The sequence below is a fragment of the Lineus longissimus genome, chromosome 8 (assembly GCF_910592395.1).
Source record: "Lineus longissimus chromosome 8, tnLinLong1.2, whole genome shotgun sequence".
NCBI lineage: Eukaryota > Metazoa > Nemertea > Pilidiophora > Heteronemertea > Lineidae > Lineus > Lineus longissimus.
In genome coordinates, this window is record NC_088315.1 from 4,900,152 (window position 1) to 4,926,093 (window position 25,942).

General features: G+C 41.2%; 1 protein-coding gene across 8 annotated transcripts in view; it reads left to right on the forward strand.

Annotated features, from left to right (window-relative positions):
- The first annotated feature begins 1,207 nt into the window (after positions 1–1,207).
- LOC135492361 (paired box protein Pax-6-like) overlaps positions 1,208–25,942 on the forward strand; it is a 129,794-nt gene continuing 105,059 nt past the window's right edge. For 7 of the 8 annotated variants that reach the window (XM_064778779.1, XM_064778788.1, XM_064778790.1 and 4 more), the window contains exon 1: positions 1,208–1,266. The gene's annotated coding sequence lies outside the window, so the exon portion shown is untranslated. Of the gene's footprint in view, positions 1,267–2,225; positions 2,582–25,942 lie in introns of those variants that run through there. The other variant, XM_064778780.1, reaches the window with a different exon arrangement.

A 25,942-nucleotide genomic window follows, 5' to 3' on the forward strand; every position in this document is an offset into this window, starting at 1 on the left:
ATGAAAACTTTCCGTCTCAGATGATGTGGCTGGCTTATGAACCTCGGGTTACGATCCGGCTCATTCAGTCAAGACTGTCGAATCCCATCCAGTATATTGGGTTAAATGCACCGTAAACGCCACCGAGATTTCAGTTACTCTTTCCTCGCCAGTGATAGAAATAGAGTAGATCTCTGATAGGTTGGCGACGCCCTAAGAAATTTACACTGGCGTTGCCATTTATTGTTTGTTTGTCGCCATTGGAATATTGTGGTCGTCGTTGATTGTTTTGTGGTTTTTGTCGTAGATTGTAAGCAAGATCGCCCCTTGGCCTTAAGTTTAAGTCACTGATATTTTACAAACAATTCCCTCGCCAGGGCCGGACAGAAACAGAAGGCCTGCTACGCCTTAAGAAATGCTCACCGGTGATGCCATCGTATTGTTTGTTGTTGCAAGTACAAATGCTTGCAGATTGAAATTTGTTGTGGTTGTCGTCGATTGTTGTGGATGTTGTTATTTGTTTATTTGCAGGTGACTACCGGTGTTAGTTGGTTTATCCCCGTCTTTACGTTTGCGTTTAAAGTCAAGGTTCATTCTGAAGCCAAAAAACTCGACAATATCATATCGCAAGCATATCCTCAGCAGTGCAAGGATTCATGATCTCAACTCTTTGCCGTTTAGGAAATATGTGGCCTTTGCTGCTCTTAGATTTCTGCAAAAGACTGACCCGCTTGTTGGATCCCTTTATAATGGTAAGCACAACAACATTTCAGTCAGTGTGAGCCCCCTTACTTCAGTAATGATTCGATCTCGAGAGCGTATCTAATCAGCACAGCCAGAAAAGACGCTGCTGATCGCGACAAGTTACCCGCATAACGAGCGAGTGATGCGTAATGAATCGGGGAGTCTTCATCGGATTGGCGGAGCGTCTTCAGCATAATGATACTACATGCCTTCAAAATTGGATATTCCAATGCGTAGCAAATAATTTATGATTCAGAGTCATTTTCCACATATAATCTAACTCGCCTAATAAGGTAATTGGCGGGGTGTAAGATCTATATTATATCCAGTGAAATGGAAAGTTGGTTTTGTAGATGCGTTTCGTTTCACGCGATGTAATGAAAGTCGTAACTCTGCCAATCAGTGGAGAGTGCGCGCCCCATTTTCTGTGACGTATCATAAACCCGCGTCAACGATCTTGGGTTTATTCCCTGGTTTGGTCAAGCGCAAATTCACTTCCTTGGATGTCACAGCGGCTGTGCTTTCGGATCAGAAGATTTAAAGGTAATGTCAAACTCTATGTAGATTTCTCTTCTTTTTCATTAGAATATATCAAGCAAAATGTGTATTCCTGCATGTGGCGTTGTCGCATCGTATCTACGCGTTTCAGTGCGCGCAAAACTGATTTTCATCGGGTTTCGGATGCAGTGAAGTACCCCTGTGTTAACTGGACCGCATGGATCGCACTGTACAACAATTAAACAGTTAATCAGGCTCAAAACAGTGCGCGGCCGCCAAGCGTAAAATCGCATTTGCATACAAACAAACTCATTAATGAAGCACATGATGATGTGCAGCGCAAACTTGTCGTCCGTAAGTATCAATTTTATGCGATGCTTGTACAATTCTATATTTTTCAACAAGCGAACCGTTCAAAAACCCTTCCACGTCGCGGACACTGCGTCTGTATCAATTTTTCCATCACATGCCGTCTCAGGCAGTATGATGGGATAGACAAGCCCCCGCATTGCTCAGAGTTGCAGTCAACCAGCCAGACGTATTTAGGACTATTGCATTTATCATAATCTGATATATTTATCCGATTTTGAAAATGCGGCTTTAATTTTGAGTTCGTTTTGGTATTGAGTTCATCTTTGGATAGTGCGTCTTGACCGCTTACGGGCAAACTCATAACGCATCCTGGAGACGCGCGTCAGGACTGAACTAAGATCTGGAGGGATATTTCTGTGGGATTTCAGTTAGATTCGCAAAAGTTACTAGGAATAATTCACAAATCCACTAAAAATATGTGTGTGTTGTATGAAACCATTTAAAAAGAAGCCGATGAATTATGTCAAAGCCTTCAGCGCTGGTACTTCAAGTCTTATTTGGACCCATTTCGTACCTTTCAAAATCAAATAGTATATTCAGCATCATTAAATAAAACAATTTTTTTCATGGCGCCTCGTCGCGCGTTTTTTGTTGACCCTGGTTGGTTTTTAAAACCAGTGCAGCGGCAGAAATTTATTATTTCCTTACCCGGCTAACTTTGACCGGATACCTAATCCGATCCCGCGATACCCGCCGGCGCCCGCACTGGCTCAGAAGAACTTCACTCAACACTTAAAAGGTGTAATCCCAAAAAAGGATTTGAAATATTTTGTTACCCCGCGCCGCACCTTCCTCGGATACCTAATCCCGCGTCACCAAGGGTCCCCGGGACCATGCACGGTGTGCCTCATAAGGACCTCTTCACTCGGATTATCTCGGGGGCATGTCGCTTTCTTTCACCGGTTTTCGTGAACTTCAAGGATATCGGAACACTTGAGGATCGGTTGTCTTATAATTTGTCAAAGGAGTAGATGTCTTAATGTGTAATGTAAGTAGAGTTCGTGTGGTGTTGCTTTGAGTTGGTGTTTTGCGTCATCTTTTTAATGCAAATTATGGCTAATTGTTAATTTTACATTACTTTTTATACAACAACCTGTTTTGACAGAAATTTTTTTTTAAAGATTATTATTGAACAATGCAATTCTGTTTTTCTTCGACTGATGTCATGATTGAACATATGCCCGCAATCTGGTTATGATGTTTTGTGAGTGAGTTGATAGTTAATTTTTTTATGTCAAATGGCTTTTATGCACCAACCTGATTAGATGTAGGTAATTTATTTGATTAAAAAAGCGCTTGCACAACACCTTTACGACAGAAGTTAAAGATAAAAGTAAATTTGACTTAAACTTAAAGCACAAAAATAAAACGATTTTTTATGGGGCTATTCCTCAACATCCGAACATACTCATTTCAAACGCGCTGTCGTCATCTTTCTATTTTAGCTTGAGTTGCGTAATCCCCGATGACAAATCCCTAAAAATACGCCACACAAACTTCTCGAATCCATTTGACAAGCGAATCAGTGCAGGAAAAAATATTTTCAGCACGTTTGCTCGCGTTTCTCCGGCCATCTACCAATAATCTTATAGACCATTCACCAATTTCTAAATTAACATCACCTGATAGGACCCGGGAGCCATCCCGCTCTATCATTTTTCTTTCCCCCCTTCCAATAGATTTACCCCGCCTCTAATGCATAAACCTCTGACTTCATACCATTAGCCACAATGGAGTTTGTAGGAAAAAGTCTATGGGTTTCATTACGCCTAATGGATTGGACGGGATGTCTTCCTTTAGACTTTTTGCCATGGAAAGCTGTACACATTTTCCAGGAGCATGAGCGCATGCGGTAAAATGCAGGAGGAGAAACGCAGATCCCTGATTTTCCTCATATAGCCTGACCAATGCTCTTTCTTCTTTCACTAAGACATTTTGCAAAATCAGGTGGACAGGAAAACCTCTCTTCAAAACAAAACGTTTACCTAATCTGTTTGAAGCGAGGATGTAAATTTTCAAACAGTCTGCCCGTTTGGAATAGTATACGATCCGTCCAATCACTATGTATTGTCTTTCAAATGATGATGGAGAGGCAAAAAAAGGTGGTTGTATTAGCATCTCGAACTCCTGATACCCTGATAGCCCTGATCTGGGACGTTTCCTTTGATACTGCGATTACAGGTGCTCTCTCGTGAGAATGACCAACAAGGGTCATTCACTTCGCTACAAAATGGAACAAAGTCCGGCCGATTTCAATAAGAATTCAGTGAACAAATTAGAGTTTTACTTCAACCTGAGATATCAAATGAAGCCTGCTTTTATATTTAACTTGTCCGACACCCTTTAGACGAGTTTGGGGCGGTATGGGGACTAGACATTTTTATTCTTCGTGCATCTTGCTTGAACCATCCGCAAAGGTGTTGCTGGATTTTTGCCATATGCGGTGCTTGCAATTGACTTGAGCGTCGATTCGAACGTTAGTTTTAAAATAACGACATTTGCCTCTTCCAGTATCCTTCTTCCAAGCGAAACATCGCTGGACAGTTATTGACAAAATTGTTGCGAACACGAACAAACATGATGAGACAGCTATCAGACATAGACGGCAACACCCTTTTCAGATAAAAGGGCAACGGATGATCGATTATCTCACAAAAAAGGACAAAATACTAGGCTTTTACGTACAAAAATGCCAATTTTTCTTGACGAGCTTGGACAAACAGCTTTTGAACAAGAACAGTATGAGGCTACTCTATTTTATGGGCGTTGTAACAGCCAACTGTTATTTGTACTTTAATCTGTATTTCTACAATTAGCTTGATTGGATGAAAAACATCAGTCCAAATCTCGGCGGGGAATTCCATTTGAAATGAAGGTTTGCTGAAGGCATATTGCAGCAGGGTCCCTAGCGAACTCGTTCAATCCTTTGGTACAACTAAACATAAATTGGCCATGTGTGACTCTAAAAAGCTTGTTTCTCACCGAATCCTGCCCTCAACTCGATGGGGGATAGTTTATAGTTTTGTGGCAAATACGCTGATGGCATTTTCACCAAGACTTTTTTAGTTCTTTTTTGGATTCAGATGCTCTTTTGGCTTTGACAGCTATCAAGCGTGTTATAGGCCTTCTGAGCGTTTCCGGTCTTTGTCTTATGCCAACTATCATATCTCAGCGGGGAGGAGACTATATCTTTTTCAAACCGAAATTGGCTAAGGGCGTATTTCACCAAGTCCTGATCGGACTCGTTGCTCTTGGTTTGAACATTTGCCAGATATCAAAGGTTTTTATAGGCCTTCTTAGCCTCACTGACTTTTGTCTTTCGCCGACTTCAGATCGCATCCCACCAGGGAAGCAACTACGTCTTTGTAGACATAACTTGGCTAAAGGCACGATGCACCAAGTTTGTAATACACTCTGATGCTCTTTTGGCCTCAGCGGTTGAAACACAAAAAGATTCGGCATTTTCTAAGCACTTTCAACGGACCATCACAGCAGGGAACCTCTGTTGATTTTGAGACAGAGAGCTGATGGCGCTTTGCACCTAAAATCTTCTGAAACCTCAAATGTTCTTTCTTTTGAAATGAATAGTTGAAAATTTTCTTGAAACGGTCGCAAAGTTAGTTTTTCACCAACACAGACCACAGCACAGCAGGCGGCTACTGTTCTTTTCGGACTAAATTCGCTGAGGGCATTTTGCACTAACTTACTCTCCAAAATATTTCATGATACAATAATTTCATAAAGGAATGCCATTCATTAAAATGATTTGTCGGTAGAATAATTGCATCTTACCAGTAATGAATTGAATGTTCATGCGATTCAAATAATTATTTGTCATTCCTGTCATCTGTGGTCAAAATTGGTCTAAATAGACTTTAAAAGACATAGCTGACGGCTATTTGTACTCTTATTCCTAGGCTTTAACAGCTTACGTTCCAAGAGTTTGCCCAATTAATGGTATCGGACTTCTTGATGTAAATAAAGGCTTCTCTTACACCAGTTAGAGAAATTCAAACAGGATAAGTGTAATTGGCCTTAAGCGAGATGCACTCTTCATTGAGATACGATGAGAATGGAAAGACAAATATATTCAACTTCCAAATATTGCTTATTCTTGTTATTATCTATATTGAATTAACAATAATTCAATGATCTTCTCGATTCATCCATCTGTCCAAATGGCCAAATTTATTCCGAACTATTTCACCGATGCCCGACACAAAAAGCTTGGTTTTTCACTTGGCGATTTTTTTCAAAGTAAGTGATGGATAATTTTGTTCTTTTTAAGTCACATTTTACGACTGGGCGTAATGGACGGCCTCACCATGCAGTACAATTACCCAACGGCAAAACTCGCTTCGAACTGATCTCAAAGGGTTACGTGCAAGTTGAAACCAGACGCGTTTTTTTTCATCACAAATTCACAAAAAAATTGATAACTGTGAAATTTTATTTTTGCTTCTTTTGTTGAATAGACTCCTGTTGCTATGTACATTTAAGCGTCTGGGACATGATGCGGGCCAACAAAACCCAACCAACGTTAATAAGTTATACAGGTCTATATTTTTTTGGGGGGGGGGGTCTGTCTCCGTACTTTTAGACGTAAGTGTCCCTCAAATTTCAAGCTAAAAAATGACCTCTTTTCCAAATCCATGCTACAACCACTAAATGGTATATTTAAACAACATTGACTATTGACTATATCCCAGCATCTCTTTTCCAGTTGACTAAAAATGTCAAAGGTTTCTTTCTTCACGAGATGAGTCAACATGAACATCAGTCCACGCTGAGAAAACGGCGAGGGTTATTTACAAAATAACGCGAGGACTGTTAGTCACTGCTTGAAGTAAACGCCCAGAAGTACAGGAAATAAGAAAATTACTAACGGCGACTTTGGCGGGGAAATCGGTATGTGTCGCTTTATGGCTATCGCGTAATGTAATTGTGACAATCGGATTCAATATTGCAAATTCGTTTTATTAGGTACCGTAAAATTTAATGTCTTTTTCTGAAATAAACAGTAAACATATAAAATGCAACTTCAATAGTTGTGGAAAATGTTCTGTCTCGTTGACGTTGGAATGTCTCCTCTGCCGCAGAAATGCCGCGGCTGATCTCCTCTTCCAATGAAAATTCCACAACCACCGCAGCAAAAGTGGCAGAGATTCTGGATATTAGCCGAGAAATCTCAGGTTACCGGGATCATAAGTCATAATCACAGTCTTTATGCTTTGACAGCAGCCGACACGCTTTAAGTCCGTATTAATGATGCGCCACTTCAGTGTAGTGATTTACCAATTTAGTCATAAATGGCTGACAAATGGCTTTGTTAGCTCCATGACAATCGGAGGAAATTCTCGTAATGTGATGGCCGCATTTTATAATCGTGTTGGGAATTCGGAAACTGCTACTGGTTGACATTGATGTTTTCAGCTGGATTGTCACGATTGTGAAACCATACACTGCCAATTTACTGTACAATATCGACTAGGGATGCACAAGGGATGTTGCGTGTTTCTTTCGGGTATACAATACCAACCTTTGGGACCGTTCAAAATAAATTTGAAATTTAATTTATGTGAAACACTTTTATTAAAGTATATAAAATTCAAGTTTTCTGTTACGTACACCGATGTATATACCTTATAGTAATTTTCATCATGTTGACATGTTTGGTTCCTGTACAGCGACAATGTTTATGATAGTATGTGGCACAGGTAAACAATGTACAATGCACGCAAACAGCGTTCGCCTTTAAGAAACGTGCGCACGTATATTCAATTTCCTTAACACGCATTACAAAATACAGACGCCATGCAAGTTCGGTAAGTTTCACCACAAAACATACGTATGGCAACGCTTTGCCATGACAACGGACCTGTTTTTATCATACCGGTACTAGTTTAATTACTGAAGTGATTGGATTGCGGCGGCAATACAATAAAGCAAAAGAATACAACATCCCTGCGAAGACATTCGAATTGCGCGAGGTTCAGAAAAGTCGCAGTTGGGGTTTAAAAATGTTGAGGATAGTATAAGCGTCCATTTTAATTACTTTTTCAATATATCAACCCCTTTTATAGCATGCTACCTCCATTAGAAAATGTACTCTAATTTAGTTCCTTTATCGACGAATGTTTAATAATCTGGTAGAGAGGCAATGCCTTCTTTGCTCTTCGGCTAAGACGTCTATCTGTACTTTAGAGTAATGTAGTTTTGGATGTCGAAGCTTCTTCTGTTTCAAGAAAAAAGCCACGGCATGCAATTAACGCAAAAACGAAGACACCAAGAAAGGCTTTCCCATGTAACCGAGAAGGCTGTTTACTCGGTGAGAAAGGTGCAGCCAGTCACCCCTCAGAGATGCCCCGCGCTGCGAAGACGCGTCCCCCGCCAACCCTTGTAACTGCACCGCAATCACCCCGCTGCCCGGCGTAACCCTTTTGGAGTTAATTTACGCTTCTCCACCTGTCAAATTCTCTGGATGAGTGTCAATTATTCGGGAACTTTGTGAAAATTTCACGGGAGGATCTCCCCGTAATGTGCGGGATCGTTTCAGTCCGTGTATCCTCTGGCGCTTGGCGTTATTGCCCCCTCAGTGATCATCGGGCATTCTTGAAACTAAGACAAGCAGAAATTCGTACAATTAAACCAGCCAGCGCCTAGAGACCTGAGATTTCATGTTTCTCATTATCTATTGTCATTTCAAAGTCTTCATTAGTATAACTTCAATTGTTCATTAGGATACTGTGTTTGGAAATAGCTTTGATTTTTAATTGTGTTTCGGCCTGACAAAAACGATGAAAAACGCCTTGATTTTCCAACGATCTAATCTTTGATATTCTGATTAACGTTTCGCCGACAAGGCAATAGGCACTTATATGACCGTGCTTTGGTGCATGCTTGACATATCATATCCGTTTGCACTTAATATCGAAATAGTGCTCGAAAGTGCATGATCAACAATGACTTATAAACCTTCCGAAAATCCGAAATGATTTCTTGCTCCTTACAGCATCCAGCGATCTCCAAGGAGAAACGTCAGTTTTTTATTGTCGCAACCAGCAACCTAATACCTTGCTGAATTTATGCAATCTCAGAATGTGCACAGAATTCGAATGTCTTTGCATTGAGAGATACACCTTATCGATAGCGTCTGTACATCACATGAAATCTCATCACAGACTAGACTAGCAATTAAATTCGATTGAATGTTGTTGTTTGATTGGGAAGTGAGATGCTGCTTTATTTGATATACGAATGCTGGCTCATCAACCAGCTTTTGAACCTTCACTGATTTCGATCAGATGATTATTGGTTGGGAATAGAAACTGACTGCATTGATGGCCCCGTTTGTCAAGCATGTGTGCCCAAAGAAATTTGAACGGACATGAATTTCACTTCGCGGTTTTCAAAATTTAACATCACACACACACACACACATGTGCGTTAGGTAGTGTATAACATGAAATGGTTAAACTCCACAGACCAGTTATCTTGTCATATTTATGCATAAACAGTCGTTGGGGCGATGATAGGATACTGGGTTGCGCATCTTAGCATTTCAGCCCATCTTTTATTCATGAGGAGCTGCGATCCACATACCCCTAGGCATCGTCTCGAATCGTGTTAATTTCAACTGCTTCCGTGTGTACGTTAGGTTGTACAGCATGACAGCGCTTGTCGATTTCCGATTCAGACTTGTAGGGGATTCAAAACATGTCTTTGATGGTCTCTTCTCAGGGCTCATCTTGCTCCAGGTGGTTGGTCCCTATCAATGTACCAGTATTTTGAATGCGGAACTTGATTTTGAAGGTGATTTACCATTTGGTGGATTTTTAATTTCAAACCTTTGTTCTACAGTAATGGGTTTTTTTGTCTCTGAATATCGATGTCCACGTCCAAGTACATAGCATCCTGGTATGAGCAGTGGTTTTCAATATACTCCGCCTCTCGATTTTTATAATGATGAAGGAGTGAAAAAAACTAAACATCAGGATGTGGGAATACTGACTGGCTCTATTCGTCCATTAAAAGCGTTTAGTGTAAATGTGTCAATTGAAATACCATTTACAAGAAAGGAGAGTCGTGATACTTCGTATTTTGGAAATGTTATTGGCGAGTTCCTCTGAAACTTTTTGATGTAAATAAAATGTACGGTTGTTTGGAACGCACTCTTCCTTCTCCTGTCAGTATTGGTCAGGCCGACATATCATACACCACCCCGCGAGTGGGGTGAACAGATACGGAGATCGCTAGCTATCTGGGCTCAGCGACAGCTCCGAGATTTGAAAAGGCGTGATTTTCGATTCGGTTCTGTCATGGAATTTCTCGGCCCACGGTTTGGTCGTCCTACAGGAGGACACATTCGTGAACGTTTCCCTCCACCTTGTGTGAGGAGACTTGAGTGGTAGTCGGTCAGGCAAATTCACAACCCCCCCCCATCAGTGCAGAGATACGGAGATAGCTGTGCTCGGCCAGGCAGAAGAGATTCCCACGACACGAGATTAGACTGAAGAGCACTACATTGCACCATGTCAGCCACTGTATGTTTTTATAGAGTGATGGCATCGTCCAGTGAGGGAAACTCTTTGTGGACGATTAGCCACTGGTACCTTGATCCATTGCACCATGGTAGCCAAGAGATCAGACGGAAAACGTACTCCTAAAGTTGCCGAACTTGCATGGGAAGATGTTGAGAGGCCACTCATTGGCAATATTTTTGGATGTAGCAAGCTGTCATCATCCACGTACAGTCACTCTCTGGCTCTGTGCACAGTTGGCCAATGAAACAAACGATCACCGTCATCCACGTAGAGGATTCTCAAGAGCAAGAGTTAACTCAGTCACTCTCTGGCGCTGTGTCCTCTATGTACAGATTCGGGTATGTAGCAAGCGATCACCAGCCAACTGGAATAATTATATCATTAATTGCAGTTCCCTTCTCTCTCTTTGATGTTATCGTCAGATGTTTGAACGTCTGCTGAATCATGAGATCATTGGGTTATGCGGAAACAAAGGCGGGACAACTAGACAAATACGAGGTCGAAATTGGAAGGACGTTTCAATACTGTTTACCTCCTATTGATTTGTGTAGTAATGTACTAGTAGATGTACACATTGAACACATCCACATCAGCTTGTGGCAATGTCGTTTTACATTTCGTGTGTAACTTTGCAGACTTAAGTGCAACATGCATGTAATGGTGTAAGCCATCATAAGTGCGAGAGAAGCGCGATAACATCGTCAAATTCTCAGTGTGGAATGATGTGTGTTGATACCAAAATTGTAGAGAAAATGGTGTTCTTCTTACACCACTATGTGGGTTACACAACTGGATGTGGAAATGAAGATAGGTCAAACAATAGCAGGCCATCGTCGTCCTTGAGGTTATATATTGCGTATACGTCGACAATTATTAGCAGGCTGCCTTGCTCTCTCCTGCAGTCTCCATATTTTTCGGCCAGAATGTGCGTCAAGTCCCCTAATCACCAGACAGGTGGTGCGAGCTCTCTGACCACGCTCAACTGTGTCATCGCCAAACAATAGTGGTCTGAAGGTCACAGCCTACATCGTATCTCCCGAAAATCTAATTTTTTACCCCAGACCCCTGCTCTCTGAGTGCTGGTAAGTACCAGACCTCACCCCACGGGGAACCTACTCCTCTATCGGTGGGCACTTAAGCCGACGCCTCGGCCGTGTGCACCTGTCAACGACCTTGTCCGTTGTCGACATGACAAGATCTCCCTGTGCCGTGTATCCTCTACATCCTTCCTCCACCACCACCTTGAAGAGACACTGAAGGAAAACCGATGATAAGGCTACGGCTGTGCCGTTTGATCTCTCCTACAGAACTCCTAGGCAATATTCGATACCACTTACAGATACCGCGTCTTCTATTTGTCTGCGACGTCTGTACAAGTAGTCTCTACTTTTCTACCGTTAACTCTTTATTTTGTGGTCTAGACATCTGTTGTGTAATTGGAAATCATCATTTGTTTTCGAATTCTTTTTGATTTCAGGTTTCAATCTACGCCTTGTACAATATTTTATTGGTCTAGACGCAACTGTGCATTGACTATATCGTGTCATCTGACAACAGAGAGTTCACCAAATGTCGAATTTTGCCGATTCTGGCATTTCTGAATACTTCGGACTTGGAAGTTTCAGACGAAATATAGCATTTTGCGTCATTTTCTTGGTGAAATTACCAAAACTCCTAGTACTATTTTCTGGTGAAATAGCTGACTTTAGTGCCATTCCTCCTTCGCATTTCAAGCTAAAATGGCATTAGACCTTTTGGTATTCTACCAAACATCACCAGTCTCCCTTGTGGTCACTGCTATCTTTGTTCCCCCATCTTACACATTCAAATGCGCCATATTGCTTTCGATTGAAAATGACATACGATGTCAGATCGTCTGTTCAGTATTCCAGAGGTCCCTATGTCGATGATTATCAGCCACTAGAGGACGGGTTGAGCATATATTAGAAGGCAGTAGTGTCATAATTAAGGAGTCCTGAACTATAAATATCGTCTTCGCAATGTTGGTGATGGACTTCTTCTTAGTAGTTACCAGTTTTTCAAATACCACTTATTTTCATCCTTTTTCTCTGGGCAATCTGTCAATCGAGCCTAGCTAAATAAAGTACTGTTCTATCTTCCTGAGAAGAGATATTGGTCAAAATGTCCACTAATGCGTCAATCATTGCTTTCCGAAAACAAATACTCTGACTGTATCACAACAGAGAGTCGGAGTCCATCAAGGTTAGGTCAATGTATGCGTGAGCAATGCTTAATCAGACGTAAAGAAGACTTGATTAACAGAGACACGAGAGTACATCAGCAAGTCAGCGCGACAACATTGTAGTAGAGGAAACAGTCAGTGCAATGTATTAACTCTTTTAGTGTAGTGAAGGAGTAGTAATCAGTAACAAAGTTATGTCTGTGTTTGTACATATTGATATCACCATAAATTTCAGAGAAAAGCAAATCAGATATTTCACCACCAGCTGAAATTGACAATATATTTACTATAAATATGAATTTTGAGACCGTGGGGAGTTAACCCACAGAACTCCATGGCAACAGCCATACTCCTATATCTATCCAGTGTATGATATGATTAGCATGCGTGGCCAATTCAAGTTATGTATGATTTCCATACGCAGCCTCCCGCAGGAGTATCGGGTGTGGATGATGGGGGTGGAGCCAAGTTAGCTGAATCATATCATCAATTTTCTGCCTGGTGAAGACACATTTCATTGCTTTTGCATCCAATGACGGTTGTATTGCTCCGGCAAGTGTTATGGTTAATTCTATTCTACTTCGCCTTGGATATATTGAGCAGGTGCTGCTTGCAATGTAAAAGTATGTGATACTGAATCGTCTTAATAATTGGAGTAGGGAGCAGACTGGAAGTTAGACAACACGTCACGGTTTCTCCGTTTCTTTGTGTTCCCTCGTTGTTTTGTGACATGGTTTTGTGAAACGATGCTCACTGACAAAATACACCTGTTGCTATACACATATGTACACAGTGAAAGACTTAGGCTATACTCTTGTCTTCGGACTTGCCAATGAAAAGCACGCTCCCTTCGTATGCCAACATTGCATTCACGAAATGGTAATCATAGGGGAATCTTACAGCATATCCAACTACACGGAACCTTCGCTTTTTCACCACAAAATCACTACAAAAGCTATACGTAATGCATTCCAGGATGCATTGGCCAAATATTACGTACAAAATTGACACCGAGACAAACAAATTGTACAGAAGCTTCTAGTAAACCTCAGATGCAGAGAACGTTACAATGCTTCCATCATTAGTAGATGGTTTATCTGGAGAGGACCTGCTAAGCACTGAGGTTGTAAAGTTTATTTCAACATAAGCAAACCAGATTTTCGTAGACATCAATGTACATTAACATACACCAATGCATACGCTGTCATTCCCAACTTATGTTGAAGCTCTCCGTCAGAAGGATGAGAATCGGGCTCGTCGAACTGGAAACTGATAACAGGATTGAAGACCATTGGTGGTTGGAAAATGTTCATGAGAATGGTTTCCAGGGGAAATAATGTCATGGGGTTCTGGTGAAAGATGGTGTCATTATTGTATGGTTAACCCATTGAACCAGTGTGACAGACACTTGCCGTGATTATAGAAGTATATGAGAGTGGATAAGGTTCTTTGCCTTCGCTGAGCGTAATGCTGCAACATTCATCTATCGGCAGCTATTCTGCGTTTTAAAGGATCTTGCTGAGGGATGGTGGTATCGCCTCATAATTTCTCGAAGAACCAACCTAACGGTTTAGGTTGATTTCTCTTAGCTATGAAGAACAAAGATATCACCAGAAATATGAGAGATAGTTCTTCTCACTCACTATTTTGATGGATGAGGGAAATGATGCCCAGAAAACCGGATCTGACTAACCAAGCCAGATAAAATCAAAGCCTGCCACAATAAAGAGATAGTTGATTACTCCAAGTGATTCCTCCTGCTCGATTGGTAATCACATTCACCACACTTTCTACTTGAGAAATCATTTGGAAGTTGCACCAAAATATACAGGTCAACCGGTTCAATCTACTTACCATAGCTTCACACAACCTAGTATGATGTTGAATCATATGGGTTTTTACAGCATATTTGTAGGCTTGACGTTGAGGCGTGAATTCCTCTCTGACACGAGTCAGGAGGGCTAATCTTCAAAGATATCAAAAGAATTCCCTGCCTGTCTAACTTAGCCAAATCTCCATCATCGGTTTGCCAATGTATACTGTGTTTTCCTCATTCAGATTGTACAGAATGGTGTTAAAATGTTTCTGCAAATGTACGCTGAGACAGACCTAGTCGTACCTGACTACCGCTTAGCATCTGTTAAAAGGGAATTAGAAAGGGTCAATCTGCAACAGTGAGGCTCAAGGGCCTAATTGAGCAAAGAAGATCTGTTTAGGTCCCCTGCTAACAAGGCCCAAGGTCCATCAATCCCTTGAACACAAACCTAATCTAGCAGATAGACCCTTCGAACGCTGATCATCATGATCAAAGTTTGCTTATTGCCAATTCTTTCCTCCGGTGAATTTCGCTGTTGGTGCACCACGTGGTTGCTTCCAGAGTTATGGTTTCATACCTTGGTTGTTAGCACCTCTTGCGTAAATTGCAATGCAACAACAAATATGTTTTCTAGAATCCTGTTTACTCATCACCAGCCAGATACAAAAGTGGTAAACAAGGTTTGTAAGACGAATCGCCCGAATATATTTGATTTCTATTTTTCAATGCCAGTATTAGACACCTCGTTAAGGTTCTTCTTTACGACAACTACAATGTACATAAGCTGCATAGGAACGCATCCTACAAAACCTCTGCCGACTTTATTTATTGCTGGCCTCATGCGGGCTCACCAGGGTCGAGGTCACGCAAATGCAGAAAGCGACATACGGAATGTTGGCGACCCGTTTGATATTTCCGCCATACTAGACAACCTGGTCAAGCTGAAACGCACCAGCAGGAAGGCGACATGGCATTTAAGCCCATCAGTTTAGGGTCCTGCGTCCAAAGAAAGCTTTTCCACTGCATTTCCCTCATCCGCACCTTCTTTTGTGGAGATTTACAATTCCGGTCACGACCGCAAGGCGGCGCTTAACTACCAAAACCCTCCAAGTGCTAATTAGTTTGGCGGTACCTTTAATCAGTACGATTTCGCTAAAATTAGAAAAGTATCTCACGATTGGGAACCGAGACAAGATGCTGTTGTATGGTGTTTTCTACCCTCTAATTTACTTTCCCATGCAATAGACGGCATATTTCTGTGTCGTCTGTGCCATTTTGTCACGTTTTCTTCCCCAAATGACGCCAGATAGAGAAGCCCAAGGTGGAGCTCAGAGCATGTGATCGGATTTAACGCATATTTGGGCTAAAGAATATTTCTGTGGCATCTATTTCCCTGTGTGCATGCCAGCTGTACCATGTGTTGATTTTATGAGAATTCTTTGCATGGCAAATGTTTGGATTGAAATGTTTGAAATCGCCGTAGTGATAGGCAACATCAATATCACAACGGGTGTCTCTGCATCGCACATGATGAGTTTTATTGACAATGAGAGGTGAAAATGCATGTGTACCTGTAACATCATGTAGGTAAGAACATATAAGATAAGATAATATAAGAGGCGTCAATATAGAATGGTCATTAATTGCATCTTTCATAATTTATTCATCACTATTCCTGAAATATTAGCAACGTACACTTCTGCTTCTAGATAGAGTAGTCTGGTGTGTGATTGGTGTTGCCTGGTTCATATCTAAAAAAGACAGAGATTTTATAAGGAAGTGTTATTTCTGTTCTTCTGAGTTATGTTAAGTTATGAGATTTCAAAAAAGGGATTTCATGACTATGATTGAAAACTGCTTCATGTCTCTGGCACGCTGTCCGCTTTCCTATAGATGCCAAGCGATGATAATGCATTTTTTATTCGAAAAGTAAAGAACGACCTTTATTCCTGTTCAATGCACAAAAATAATCATCACGTTGTCACGAAATGCTTTAGAAAATTTCAGAATAAAGACAGTTTTCTTAAAAGAGTGATCCACCATTTTTTATAACGCTAATGAATACGGTCATGAAGTCACAAAAGACGATCGCGTTTTTTTCACCAAATGATAAGGTTGACGCAAAAATCGACCAGTTAAACTGTAATTAAAATCCAAGACGAACAGAGGATTAAGAACGGGAAACAGAAGGGGTCTTAACCTTATCAAGATCAGTATTGCGGATGTCAGCAGTTGGCGGAAAGGGCGTAGTTGACAATCAGAGGGTTCCTCTTAGAGCGGAGGAGACTGATTGACGGGTCACGTACCGGCGGAAAAGCGTAGGAGGCACTTTCCGTCTTGGCTAAATTAACTTTCCTCTGTGGAAAACTGTTCACTTTAGCGGAGTCAAGATTCTGAATGGCACGCAGTGACCATTATCTATTTATCTATTGAGTTTGTAAAGTTCGGGTTCAAGGATTTTTGTACAATATCGTAATACACGATGTGCAACGCTTATTTGAAAAGAGGTGTTTTGGCCTTTTTTCGCCTGTCATATTACATGTACATGTATAGTCTTGCTAAATTTCGGATTCCTGAGGAATACTATCTTTTTTTCATCATTTCATCCACACATCGGACCAGTTGGTCACTGACACAGATCGTCTGTCGTCCACAGAGACACGCTAACCTGGCATTAGCAAAGAGGCCCCATTCATACATCACTAATGACGGTGACTTCAGAATAATACCAAACCCTGCCAAATATCACTGGCACGCACGGTACACATGGAATTAAACATGTTTCAAAAACGCAACACGCGCGCAACAAAACCAACATGGTTGCTGAAGTGGGTGTCTCGTGATGGCAAGTTTACTCTGAATTAATTTGATGTATCCTATGCAAACTGCTGCTATTAGCAATAGCTTTATACCGATCTCAACAAGGTGGTGTCGGTATTCGAGTGTCCCCGCGCGCCATTGGAAAATGATCCCGTTACAATGGGACCTTAATGATACAGTTTTTAATTAAAATAATTACCTCTTGCGCGGTGGACACTGGGTATTAAGAGGGGATAGTGACAAGACAATCAGCGTATGGAAAAAGGTTTAATTATTGATTGGGAAGGCAAATTGTAAGCTTGGGCGCGATTTATCTTAAATTAATGATACCAACTGTTATTATAGCATGATTAATATGCTCTTTACGGTAGTACCGTCTTGGGCCGTGATTACCCTATTGTTCTGAGGCTGAGCACCCCGGTACCTGAGATGAAGGGGCTTCCCAACATCTCAAGTGTCTCCAAATCATTTCTAATAACTCCGTCTTCCGATTGGATCGCCGGTGTTTTTATCCAAAGGAAAGTGGAGGATGCCGTCTGCAACGACATGCGCGCGCACCTGAAGTGTTATTGTTGCGACTCGTTTACAACTGTCGTGATCTTGTTTTCGCATTGAGATGTGCACAAAACATCAGCGTGACGCAAAGACTTATCGCGAAGAAAGATAATTATTGTAGGCTGCATCAGTTTATTTAATTTGATTAATAGATTGATGCAAGCTGCTTAGATCTAGGATTAAGAATGCATCTGTGTCGTTATTTTGTCTTAACTCGTGTATTGACAATAGAAATAAAATAGTCCACATGTAGAGAAACGTGCATATACTGGTGTATAGCAGATGACAGTACATGTATTTACATTGACATGATTGATACTTGAACACCAGGATATTCATTTGAAATGTCAGTAAATTTGGTAGAATTTTTTTCTTAGATGAAACCTTTCGAGTTGATGTACATGTAACTTCATACCATGACATCCGTGTTACCGTAATCAAATTTCTGGTACAAAAGGACTACAATATAACACCAAAAAGATGTTCGTAATCCACTGAAATTATTCTGACCAAACTAAGATCTACGCTGGTTTTTCTCGAGGCAAATATCAGTTTTGAATGGCTAGCCAAGCAGCTCTGACAGAGAGATTCTCAAGAACAGATTGTGCGACTGACACAGCCATCACGGCGGGTCGCAGAAATATGGACCAAATCTACGCGATTACGAGTCCATCAAATATTTATAATGATTACTAAGGGAATTTATAAGACTGATATTTACGCTCAGATGATCTCATTTAATGCGACTTGACAATACGAACGGGAGTCTGGGCTATAATGGCGCGGAGACTCAATGGTGCTGAGGCGATCGTATCAGTACTATTGACTTGGGCTCGCCTCGGAAGTGAGGAAAAGACATACCCTGACGGGGTTTGAGGAAGACTGCCACTGTTCTAGTGCTTCAATTAGCATATAATAACCAATGAATAACCTGGTTCAGGAAATGCGAAAAAGTTAGATTCAGCACTATCGGAGTTTTCCGCTTGGTTACTTGAAGCAGTGGATTGCGCAACTGTTAACAGATTTCGTTGTGATAAATCACCGCTTCCTCAACGCCCGTGGCACTGCTGGGGCACGAAGCAGTATTATGATTCCGAAAATCGAAGATTTGAGATAAGATATAGACTAAGAGGGAAAATGGTCGATTACTGTCGGGTTAGAGGTTCTACTTTCCTCCAATATACGACTTCGGTCTGGTGAGCTGCCGTAAATTGACGATAGTCTTGACGATATTCACCTTCCGGCTGTGTGGGATAGAATTATCTGTTAGGGTGAATGGGTAAAGTGCATATTTTGCTAAAATGTGGTTGAAAGTTCTACCAAATTGAAAAGATGAGAGAACAACTATAACTACTAACATATAACTCCTGTCAAACTGACACATTACAAACTCGTTAAAAAAACCTTCCAGAGCGCTTTGTCCACAGCACGTCCATTTCAATTCCCATTTGCAGCCATCTTGGTTTTCAAATACATGATTGACGCATATCATACACTACGCTACTGTCTATTGACGGAGGCGCCTGTACCATGCATATCTTCCCCTATCATGCGCTTTCGTTCACTTGACTTGCCGAAACTGATATATAGCCACAGAAGTGTTGATGCGTTATGCTTCGGATAAATATTGATGCTGTTTTAGTTCGCGGCCAATAAGCAATTTGAAATAAACCGTAACGAAATAAGCATAAACAATTTTCCGCCTAATTCCGTTCTGTGGTTTCTGCGATTCCGCTGAATTTGGTTCCAGAATTATTTAGTGTTTATCTTATTCTAGTCTAGTGCTAGTCGGATCTTCTCCCATGTGAAATCAAGAGGATGAAAACCACCATGCTTTAGTGAAATCATATACGGCAGACCAAATCATATGATGGTTCATTATTTTGCGGATTTGCGCAAATTGGTCCCCGCGTGCACACGTTTAATTGCGCTGAAACTATCTGTATGGGCCCACGCCGCGGTGCAAATGGACCATGCATGAGGCAGTGGCGGGGGCGCTGTAGCAACGAAAAGATGCTATTTGTTTTGTGCTTGGTATTTTATGCTACAGCACACCTAACCCATCCGAGCGACATCCTTTACATTTCACCAACCATGAACCGTGAATCATTCCCAGTTCTCCCAGGTGAGCTATGGTGTTGATACATAATAACCAATTGTTTAGAGACGAATTGAGAAAATTCTGAAAATCCATGAAAATTCGCTTGAGCGTAATGAAAGGACTTCTCAAGATCTATCCATTCTTTCTAAATTGTCCACGTTTTTATCTCACATGCCACCCAAGAGGATAAGGGTTTTCAATCCGCTGAAGCGGGTTTCCCGACTTGGCAATAACAAAGCCCCCGCCCATCTCAGAGTTCCGCTGACCACAACCCAGAAAATATCCACTCAGTTTTTGACGTGCGTGCAAAAGGAGATGCGCACAGCCGAGTGGAGACTTTGTCTTCAAGCATGGCGTTAAAACGATATTATATGCCTGGTTACACCCATCTGATACTTAGACGATCACGAGGAACTGCAGGAGTAGTCTCCATCTACTCTGAAGCCCTTTGTGAAAGCGCCACGATTATCCGGGGAAAATCGGCCGTGAAACCTAGAACCCTCTGCGGAACAATCGTCAAAAAGCGTGATGGAGCTCCGCGGAAGAAGCACGGACAAAGCTCCCTGACGGTCTATTTGTCACTCAGTGATGGACCTAGGGTCGGATCCGAATCGATTTTCCCGTCAATTTCGCAAAATGCGTGATTTAACTTTGCCAGGGTCTACTGAACCGCGGCCACTTGTTTCGCTACGTCTAATCTCCGTAAGAACAAAGTGAGCGCGTCTGTAACAAGTATCACTCGCCGGATCACTCCGTGACAAGAGGTTGTGCGGGATATCAGCAGGCGGATTTGAGTACCATCATTGCACATGACGCTTTGAGTACCTTGCACGTAATGCTGTGTAATTGTCCTATATTTGCGGAGAACATCTCATAAAGTATGATCATCAGCAATTTGTGTTCTGTTCAAGACGAAATACACCAAATACTGCAGTGTGTGTATACAGTATAGTTTAGTCAAGAATTCTGAGTTTTAGGTCATCCATTCTAGATTTGACTTAACCTTCGAAACCGAAGGGATGTACCGAATCTGTAAAAGATGCAGGGCGGTCGCATAGTTCTTTCAAGTAGCCCGGGACTGGTTAATCCTAAACCCGCGGTGCAATATCAGCGTCTTAATCGTCGCGGAAGGTTCTCAAGCACGGAGTGTGTGCATACGCCACAAACCGGAAGATAATGCGCAGACAAAGTAGCTCCATTTCGCGGTTTGTCGGTTCCTGTTAGATGGGGTGAAAAATCCTTTGGCGGAGCCAGCTGTACTTTAACACGAAGCCAATGTGCCCTGGGGGTCGGAACCCTTTGAGGGGTCTTCATCGGCATATTATTATAATTTTACTTTTGTACCAATGGCGTTTGAATTTTATATTGTTGTACCGGGCGTAAACGAGCGTTTAACTGACCATTCGTCGTGTAGAGATCCTTGCAGAGCAGTCGCAGAATCTTTCGGCACGTTGGCCCTTCGTTCACGGTAGGTCAAATCCCTGTTAGAGACGCATCTTTGGTTCTTTTTAGGATATTTAGTCATATATGTGATGTATTTAGTGCCAGTTGTTTCAGGTGTAGGACTTTACAGGTGGTCTGTAGCCAAGAAGAGGATTCCATTGAACGAAACAAGAGAAGTCCCCCTCTTGCTATATCGCTGCCATGATATCAGTTCTTTGCATCACACTTTACCATCTGCTACCGTCCTTCGTCTATCTATGTTTTTTTTGTGGTTTACAGCTTTACAACCAACAAGCTGAAGCCATCCTTTGCTCACATTTTGAATGAGGCAGTGCAATCTCGACTGAGAATATCCCGTATCTTGCTCAGGCGCAACGGAGACAACCCTAGACATATCTTCAAACACACCACCGTTAAAACGGTCTGTGTGTCTATCAACTCGCCGCCCATATCAACCTAATGTCTCTAATCTGGGGAGTACTTTGGCGGAAACCACTCGAAAACATCGTTCACAGTAGCGATCATAGTTTTAAATGTTACACCAGGGATGGTCCTCTCTCCCTAGATAGCTAGTTAGTACTAAGTCGTAACAGAACAAGCCATTTCATTATGACGCATTAGTTAAGTCAATCGGAAGACATCCTTTACACGCTGTTTCAAATTGGGTATTGGTCTATGAGAAAATTGATTGGTGAATTAGTTTTTGCTATGTCATCACTTTGCTTGGTCAAAAGATATTGATAACATACGTTCTGCTTCTTTTTACTTTATTCTGTCTTAAACTACAGCCTCGTCAACATTTGCTGTATATGTGTAGATCGGCGTTATGTCATGCATTTCGCCGCTTGATTCCACGTATACATGTTGGTAAATTTGTATCACACAATGGAAAACGGTGTTTCAACCAACTATGAAAATTGTCGGAATTCTGGAAAATGTACGGATGTTCAACAAATTAAGTATCAGAATTAAGAAACCATAGGAAAATACGGGAACCCTCGTGGCGGGTGTCTCCTGCTTTTATGATGGGGAAATGCTAAATTTAGTGCTGTTAGTAGCTCATTCGACCATGCTTTTCCACTTCCGGTTTTGCACTGCAACTTTCAATATTTCAATCGCACTTAAAAGAAACGAATTGGTCGGATCGGAACAGGCCATACTCCCAGCATTCTGTCGCGTCGCTCTAAAACGCTTTAATCTAATATAACATTATAGATAGTTAACAGTGACGGATGTGTCCAAACTAACAAAGCGAAAGATCCACTGTAGTTAATGCTCTAAGAAGCATTTGAGCGTGTAATACATTTATACATGCAAACAGTAGCACCCTTTGATTGTTTGAACTGTACATTTCACCTAGAGTTGCTTATACATTTAAACACAGGCATATTCGTACTGCACCATTGTTTAAACTCAATTTGAATTGGAATGGAATTTGCGTGCACGAACACACTGTTAGAAATGCACTCGACCTAACGCAGATACACAGCAAACGCATAGAAACGTCAGATGAAATGCATTTTACCTGTGTATACGACGACTCGCAAACTCAACATGTCCACAGATAAAGAACAAGTGCTTGTATATCAATGTGATTTATTAATCTATAGCGTTAGTCCGTGGTTTTGCATGTCTACTGGTTAATTTGCTCTCATTTTGAATCTGAATCTGTATACATGCACCCTCATCAGACACTGGATATGTGAATTGCATTGACCTCAAGCCTTCGTAGAGAAAATTTACGATGTTAAGGTTTCATCTTTTTGTTTCTGAATCGACGTTTCGCTGTTCCTGATTTGAAGCCATGCACTGAGTGAAAGTTCTGACCATTAATATTTTGAATCACTGATATATCATATTGGACAACCACTCGTCCTGCGGTGTGCAATCGAGCATTGCAATGGGAAGGATCTTAAAGAGAAGACAGCAAGGTGGCGGTAAAGAGATGTATATTACAATCGCCCAACAATGTTTATAGACCTACTAATGTCCTAGTCGGCGCTCAGCTCTCGACTCATATTTCAAGCGATGCACTTCAAGACAACTCTGGTCGAGTCATCATTCTAGCTCCCTTAACGTAGCAAACGCGATTACATATACAAAATGCACTTTTGAAAACCACTCAACCTCCGTTGTAAATTTCGTACAAAAACTATGTAAAAAGCATCACATGTCAATCAGGCCAGTTTTGAGTCAATTTATCTCCAAAGCAATTGACACTGAGCCGGATTAGAAAAAAACTTTCAAGATGGTTTTGTCATTTAATGCAGAATCGATTGGAATCGTGTCTAAATCATCTTAAAGCGTGCCGCAAGGCGGACGCCAGATCATGGATTAAAAATTGTTTAAGTTGACAAAATGGCGTCGGTGAGTAGGCAAAGTTTTTGTCCATTTCATTTCAACTTCATTTTAGCAATGAGCATTCCTTGATATTTATTTGCTTACAACGCTTTGTTTGGGAAATGGATATCTCGAGTCGGTTTTAAATGCAGGTATTGCATGGATATCTATGCCAAACAAAAAACAGTTATTACGACTCTCGTACGTAAGTTGAACTCCGGCCATTTTAAATCTATCTCGTCTTCCGTAAATTATAAAAAAATCACCTGGAACAACGGTACTCGGTTTTGAAATGTACTAAATGGTTCATATTCTGCTATGTTTTGTAGTGGTAACTCCGACGTAGAATGACAAATGAAAGGGGTGGCCCCGCAAAAAAGATATTATCGGTGTCTGGAGACCCTGTTATACGATACTTATGTTGGTGATAAATGTAGAACGGGAAGCTGAATACGAGGGGTATCACTTCAAGATATACACAAGGGGCAAGGAAGAAGAAATCAATTAGGGCACACAAAGAATACTAAACCTGGAAATCATGATTTTAGATATCAATATCAGAACAAAATCTATACGAGTGGCGCCAAGGCGTTGTCCAACAATGGATCAGTTATGGTTAACTCCGTGTGGAATCGAGTGAGATTTCTGCAAAACATTTAACGTTTTGTGACGGAATCCAGGGGGATTTATGACTTAACCTCTATGTTCTGCATTGCAAATGTATTGATTGGCGCTTTTATTAAAAACCAAGAGGGAATATCTGAGTATTGCAAGTGTCGTAAATTGTTATGTCCGAAAATAGCGTCATTCTGAATTTGAAAGCCCATAAGGTTTGTCCGACAATAGAACAATCATTGTTTTAATTTATTGAGGGCATCCAAAGGGAATTGTTATGCGGTTCTCCTGTTATGGTTTCTTGATAGTGCTCCCAAGGTAGCTGTTCGACCAATGCGTCTCTTGTAGCCGGCAGACTCCTGCAAGACAACGAACGCACAGCCCGGGCGGTTGGTCTCGTCGTTTGTCATTCTCTACTCACGTTCGTCCCTCCCCTGCGTCCCTTAGCGATGACAGTGATAATAGCAGCCATTCTTTCCAACAGATTGATACCAGGACTGCACCTTGGAGTATTGGATAGATAAGGTGTATCTCTGCCAGTAAAATTAACAACTGGCAGAACAGTAATATACTAGTAGTCAGAGATTAGCAATTTATGCTGTAGTGCACGTAAAGCAAAAAGAAATCGCATTTGAAGCCAATTTCACACGGTGTATATTACTCCCTTTTTATTAATTGACGGATTTTATAATTGTTTTGTAATTCAAATAAGCAACAAAAAAATCGTCGTTGGCATGGTCATTCTTACTTTTAATTTATTTTTGGCGGCTTGGGAGGTATCTTTGATCTTATGCACGCCAACAACTAACTTGGTCAAAAAAGAAGCACTTGTAAAAAATGAACTGCGGGTGATATCATACACTGCCCAAGGAGTAGCTGGTATTGGTGATTATTTTTGGTGTCGTTCTATTTGCCAATGAAAAGTCAACTTCCAAAAAATAAGTCTTTTCACAATAAAAAAATAACTGCTGTTCTTGCAATATGGGAAGTTAGCGTGGCTATTCTTACCTTTCGTTTCTTTGAGGCGGCTTAGGAAATATCTTTGATGTTATGTACGCCACAGAAAAACATCTGACTCAGTCAAAAAAGAAACACTTTTAAAAAGTAGACTGCTGTCCTGGTAATATAAATATCATACACTGTGCAAGGAGTGACTGGTATTGGGGGTTGTTTTTGATATCGTCTTATTTGCCTTTTGAATGTCAACCTCCAAAAAAAATAAGTCTTTTCATAATAAAAAAATTAACTGCTGTTCTTGCAATATCATTTACACTATACCTCTTCACCCAAAATAATCTCAATGGCCATCTTTGTGTGAATTCTAACTCGTTATGGATACGTTTCAAGCTGCTTCTTTTCTTTGTAAGTGTGCACGCATATCAACCAAGCCATCTAAAAGTCAACTCAGGACTCCCGCGAGATACCATGGTCATTAGGGGTCACTGGTTGCGCAATGCGCCGCTCTCTAATTTTGAAGATAAAACTGTTGATAACCTCTCCTGCAGTGGAGATATGAAAGTGATAACCTGTGGCACGTATGGCTGATGTATCGTATTGCCAGGTTCACTTTGTTTGCCTGCGACTTCTGGATTTCATTGCTCAATTGATGGAGATCGTGTTGATACGGACACGATTGAACATAGTCTGCGCCATACACTCCTAAAATATTGGGACACACAGGTTTATCGTTGGCCGTTTTGGCACTGAAGAAGCACCATTGTTCTCAGTAGACTCCACCCTGTAGAATCTTACATTCAAGAATGAGCCGAACTATTACAAAGTAGGCCTATCTCAAATCCAAATTTAGGTAAAATATCATTTTTTGAGCGAATGGAGTAGGCAAGTTCACCGAGTGTACTTTTTTTCCGTCTTATCCATCTGACCATTTAAGTTAATTACAGAAGTGGCCATCA